Source organism: Coregonus clupeaformis, chromosome 12, assembly GCF_020615455.1.
Source record: "Coregonus clupeaformis isolate EN_2021a chromosome 12, ASM2061545v1, whole genome shotgun sequence".
Taxonomy (NCBI): Eukaryota; Metazoa; Chordata; class Actinopteri; order Salmoniformes; family Salmonidae; genus Coregonus; species Coregonus clupeaformis.
The window spans coordinates 53,967,787-53,974,365 of NC_059203.1; positions in this window are offsets into that span (position 1 = coordinate 53,967,787).

Consider the following 6,579-nt stretch of genomic DNA (forward strand, 5'->3'; position numbering starts at 1 on the left):
TTGTTTGTCATCATCTCTGTGGTTATGAAAAACGAATTGTGTGTGTGTGTGTGCGTGTGTGTGCGTACGTGATCGTGTGTGTGTGTGTGTGTGTGTGTGTGTATGGAAACTGCTTTTCTTAAATGTCAGGTAGAGCATGGCCATCACCATCCCTCCCCCACACCTCTGGAGGCTCATGGGTAATATTGTTTACAGATCATGGTGAGTGGCTGCTGAGAAGCCAGTGCCCTTTTCCACTGCTATGATTGACAGGAATGAGGGGGTTCTAGGAGAAAATGTTGGGGGTGGTTTGACGGAGTGTGTGTGTAGGTACATGTGTGTGTGTCATTCCTCCAAACGGTTGTGTACTCAGAGATTATAAATGCAATAAACCTATCAAACAGAGAATGTTCCTGTATTTCTGTCAAACTGTCACCATTCTGTCCCCCCGTCCCCCCGTCTTGTCTAGCTCCTGTGTGTTGGGTTCGACAGTAGGATGTCCTAACAGTGATACAGAGTAAGTGAGACTGTCTCGTTTCTTCAATAGGGGACCAGTCAGTGAGCTTCCCTCAAATTTTGTTGGGAGCCACAGACTTTTTCACAGTCTATGTGTGTGTGTGTGTGACTGTGAGTGTATGTGTGTGTGTGTGTGTGTTTCACAGGGCTTTGTCTGGCCCCTCTGGGGCTGAGGGCTCGACTCCACACGGCCATGTCCATCGGAGCCATTCGTCACGCCTAAGGAGTGTGTGTGTCATGGCCGAGCAATGTTGGACCCCCAGACATGAAGAATGAGTTAGCCTCCGCCCTGGTTACCATGGCAGCGGCTAGCTTTATCCCACTTTGAATACCACACAAACACACACAAACACAAGCCAGGTCACACCAGATCCACTGCTGTATTACATGTTTGTCCAGGTCTCCAGGATGACGAGAGATGCCTTCAATACCGTCCACTAGGGGCAACGCGAGCGCCTATTACCATCTAGTAGGCTCGCGGTTTGCTACGGCTATGGCTCCGAGGATCACTGGTCCAATCCCAGTGGTAGACACTCATTTAAATTGTTTCTTTTTTAGCCCTATCCCAAACCTTAAAGGGTAGGAAGCATGAGTTTTTACTCACCAAAGTAACAACACAGTGTGGTCACAGACTTAATAACTTAGTTGTAGTCACGATCTTGTTACCTATAAATACAAACATTGTTATGTTTTTGGGTTATTACATATGCATTAACTTATATCGGTAGCTAGCTCAAGCTGGCTAACGTCAGCATCCTCTTCATGGACTTTGTGGCTGTGTTATCTAGTGGAAACATGTTAGCACAGCATGCTCTGGTGCCTTCTTTTTGTGGCTCAAAACGAAAGAGAAAATCATACCTGCTTGATCTAATTGTGTAGTACCTCATCTGTTCTAATTTTTGTTTTGTCAACTTGTTCTCTGTGAAGTAGGCTATGGGAGTTTTGTAGCTTTTTCCACCTTGGCTTAGTGCTAGCGCTCTGACTGACATCTGGAATCTATCTATTTAGATTTGTCTTGCTATGTAGCTATTGGATTTCCCTCATTGACTCTCCCTGGGCCCAGTGAAGCGCTCCCATCCCCCTTGCCCGCCTCCCCATGCCTCCCAGCCTGCACTCCTTTAAAAGTTTTACCATCGGATGGGCCCAAGCCATCAATCTGTAAGTCTCTGCGCTCTCTTTGCTTTTATCTGCGGTTATGTTTTAGTTGTGTTGTGTTAGTTGTTTTCTAGTTGGGTCTCCAGTTGTTGGGCTCTAGCTTGCTGACCATAACCGTGGTGGTTGGCTAGGCTGGCTAGGCTAATACTTAGTTGGCTAAATAGCTAACGTTAGCTGGCTGGCTAGCTTGCTGGCTAAGATAACTGCATATAGCTAACATTCTTTGATAACATTCTTTGATAAATGGTTAGATGGCTTTATGTATTTCCAAAACTTTGGTGTACTTTAATGTAGCTGTAAGATAGGTGTTGATAGTAACTGGCAGACTCATGCAGTGCTGGTAGGGCTAATGTTAGCAGGCTAGTTGGCTAGCAACCTTGCAAGTTGATTTGTAACTATAAATTCATAAAGTATTTGCTTGCAAGTTGGCTGAAAATTAAATTGAAACAATTAGTCATGTGTGCAAACGATTTGGATTAATTTGTTATACATTTGAAGTCATTTCTGTTGTAGTTTACATTATAGGGAATAGGCTGGCTTGCCGGGTCCTCCATATTACATCACACCCCGGAAAAACATTTTCCGACATGACTTCGGTATTCTTTGGAATTCTGATCGGTTTTATGTAATAACTAAAAAAATAGAAAAGTGAGGTGTAACTTTGCATTGGGACTTTTGATGCGTATACTAATGCAAATCCATATGTTACGTGTGTCACACCCTGATCTGTTTCACCTGTCTTCATGATTGTCTCCACCCCCTTCCAGGTTTCGCCCATCTTCCCCATTTTCCCCAGTGTATTTATACCCGTGTTCTCTGTTTGTCTGTTGCCAGTTCGTTTTGTTTCGTCAAGCCTACCAGTGTTTTTCCCCTTGCCCCTGTCTTTCTCATGTTCCTGTTTTCTAGTTTTCCCGGTTTTGACCATTCTGCCTGCCCTGACCCTGAGCCTGCCTGCCGTTCTGTACCTTCTCGCACCACCCTGGATTATTGACCTCTGCCTGCCCTGACCCTGAGACTGCCTGTTCTGTACCTTTTGGACCCTGATCTGGATTACTGACCTCTGCCTGCCCTTGACCTGTCGTTTGCCTGCCACCTGTTTTTGTAATAAACATTTGTTACTTCGACACTGCCTGCATCTGGGTCTTCTCCTGAAACGGGATAGTACGAACTGGCCATGACTGACCCAGCAGACTCGGACCAGCTCCGAAACGCCATCTACTCCAAAGGAGCCACCATTGGAAGGCACGAGGAGTTGCTTCATGGTCTCATGGAATTCCAGACTTTGGCCGAACGCCATGACCGAGCGTTTAACACATTGCTGGAGCAATTCCGCTGGTTGTCTATTAGGCAGCCTACCACGGCGGTAACCTCCCAGCCCCTCAGTAACCCGGCTGTTAGCAGCGCGGCCTCCCCGGCCACCCCGGTTTCCTTCCTCTCGGACCGCTCTAAGATAGCGTACTTCATCACGCTAATGTCTGTGAGGGCTCTCGCCGTCGGACAATGACAGACAACGCTTTTGGTGGCCTACCATGGTTCCTGACATCTCCGAGTTCGTTGCCGCCTGCACGATCTGTGCGCAGAACAAGAATCCTCTGCAAGCTGCGGCTGGTCTCCTCCAACCTCTGCCTGTTCCTCATCCTTCCATGGTCTTACATATCCCTGAACTTTGTCACGGTTCTTCCCCGTCTGATGGCAACACCGCCATCCTGACAGTTGTGGACCGGTTTTCCAAAGCCGCCCACTTCATTCCTCTCCCCAAGCTACCCTCCGTCAAAGAGACAGCCCAGCTCATGGTGCAGCACGTCTTCTGGATCCATGGACTCCCAGTGGACATGGTCTCTGACCGGGGTCCTCAGTTCTCGTCCCGGTTCTGGAATGCGTTCTGCACACTCATTGGGTCGTCGGCCAGCCTGTCCTCTGGTTTCCACCCTTAGTCCAACGGACAGTCGTAGCGATCCAAACAAGACCTGGAGATGACTCTGCACTGCCTGGTCTCCGCCAACCCCGCCACCTGGTGTCAGCAACTAGTGTGGGTCGAATACGCCCACAACACCCTTCCCTGCTCTGCCACGGGTCTTTCGCCCTTTGAGTGTATGGCTGTCCACCCGAGATCTGCCCCTCCGGATGGAGTCCCGCAAACCTTTCCCCCGGTTTATTGGCCCTTTCCCCATCTCCAAGATCATTAACCCCTCTGCTGTTCATCTTCTGTTGCCCCGTACCCTCCATATACATCCCACTTTTCATGTATAGGATCAAACCCATGTCTCACAGCCCTTTGGCTCCTGTTTCCAGGTCCACCTTCTCTCCCCCGTCTCATCAACGGCCAACCGGTGTACACGGTGAGGAGTCTCCTGAAGGTTCGACCTCGGGGCAGGGGATTCCAGTACCTGGTTGACTGGGAGGATTATTGACCTCTGCCTGCCCTGACCCTGAGACTGCCTGCAGTTCTGTACCTTTTGGACTCTGATCTGGATTACTGACCCCTGCCTGCCCTTGACCTGTCGTTTGCCTACCATCTGTTTTTGTAATAAACATTTTCTACTTCGACACTGTCTGCATCTGGGTCTTCTCCTGAAACGTGTTAGTATGGTTACGTTTATGCTATCTACCCTTCAACCCTTACATTAACCAGTCGGAATAAATGACTAAACTTAACTGTCAATTCTTTTCTGTTTTAATACTATCCCAAACCTTAACTTACTTTGGACTTATATTGGACTTCCAAGAAGCAAAGCTTCACTGATCCCCCCACCCCCCAAACGTTGAATGCTGAAGTGAGACCGTGAGATCTTGTTGCAGCAACACACACACAGAAGCACATACGCATAAACACACACGCCACGCCACGCCACCCACCCCGAGGCACTTGCGTTTTGTAGCAGTTAAGAAACTTGTCAGGAATGGGAGATGGGTGATGTGTGGCTAAATGGGGCGGAATGGAGGAACCGCCACACGATTTCACACTAGAGTAGCCCGCAGCACAGCCACATTCAGCACACACACTCACAAGCTCACACTCACATGCAAACACATATCCCTGCATGCATGCACGCACACACACGCACACATACACACACACACACATACACACACACACACACACAGATGCACAATGAGATGCCTGAGGTGAATGTACTCTAAATACAAACCACAAATTCCTATTTTCTCTGCAATACCCATTACTTACGAATATTCACCAATCCAAATCCCATATCAATTCCCTATAAACCCAACCCAATATCTAGTTCATGAACCGTATCCCATATCCACACTCTTCCCATTATAGTAAGCCCTGCCACAGTCCATTACCCAAATGGAACAGTCCTACCAAACCAAACAGCCCAACAGCTATTTAGTGAGTCACACAGTTCATGCTGGAGACCTGGGCATCAGTTAAACACTGTGGATGAAGGGGGGCCTATTGGACACCAGGGAAAATAACAGTCCCTCTGGAAAAGTGGAAAGAATTATATTTTAAAATGTTCCTGCTCTTCCCCCTCTCCTTCCCTCTCCTCTGTCAAGTGCTGGTATTCTCCTCCCAAAGAGCAGAACAGGGATGCAAGGACGCGTGTCGGAGAGAATACTAAACACTCTGAGGGGTGTTAGACACAAAGGCTTGTACACACACACACGCACACACACTTGTCGGCTCAAACACTGAGGATTATGGGGATACGAGGGGAATGCTAACACCAGGAGGGAGGGCAATGACCTTGGCATGGGGGAGGAGGGGGGAGGAGGGGAGGAGGAGGATAAAGGAGGATTGAAAAGGATGGAGAAGCAAGCAGTAGCACAATATAAAGCATTTTGAGGCACGCACTACCATACACACACACACAAAGTCTGACCACTTGTCTCTGTGTGTTTTCATTTTTATAGATAACAGGTTGACATTTCTGATAACAGGTAGCAGTGAAAACGTGGAACTACCAGTTTAATCAAAAACTACAGGACATTGAGGAGTGGTTCAATGTCCTGTGCCGGTGCATTTGTGTGGAAAATAGGGGATGTATCATATACTTCTACAAGTGGCAGGATAAAATACATAATTCATTTTCATTTGGGTCCTGTAATGGGGTGCATGGTATGTGGGAACATGCTGGGGCTGTGTGTGAGGTGAGTCAGCTGGATGCGTCTAGCAGGGTAATAACATCAGATTGGATCTGTCAGGTCATTTCTACAAGTGTAACAGCGAGGGGGCAGGGAGCGGAGGGTGGGGGGGTGGTGAGGAGAGGAGAGGGGGATACATCTCAGCTATTCAGTGATGGGGACAGGGGATGGGAAGACAGGTAAGGAGAAGAGAGAGAAAGGGAGTAGGGGAACAGAGGAGGGGAGAGTGGAAAGGAGGAGGGGTGGGTGAGGAAAGTAAGAAAGCATGGAGAAAGGGAGTGGGGAAGGGATGGAGAAGATGCTGGTGCTGTATTTCAAGCTCATGGTGAATCTTTCCAGATAGGATTGCAAAGCTTGGTTAGACGTGGCTCTATGTGCGTCATGTCTTTTGTTTCTTGTATGTGTTTGTGTGTGTGTTCCCTTGGGGGGGGGGGGGGTGTTCCCTTGGTTTGTGTGTGTTCCCCTGGTGTGTGTGTGTTCCCCTGGTGTGTGTGTGTTCCCCTGGTGTGTGTGTGTTCCCCTGGTGTGTGTGTGTTCCCTTGGGGTGTGTGTGTGTTCCCCTGGTGTGTGTGTGTTCCCTTGGGGTGTGTGTGTGTTCCCGTGGTGTGTGTGTGTTCCCTTGGGGTGTGTGTGTGTTCCCCTGGTGTGTGTGTGTTCCCTTGGGGTGTGTGTGTGTTCCCCTGGTGTGTGTGTGTTCCCTTGGGGTGTGTGTGTGTTCCCCTGGTGTGTGTGTGTTCCCCTGGTGTGTGTGTGTTCCCTTGGTGTGTGTTTCCTTGGTGTATGTGTATTTTTCCTGTGTGTGTGTGTGTGTGTTTCCTT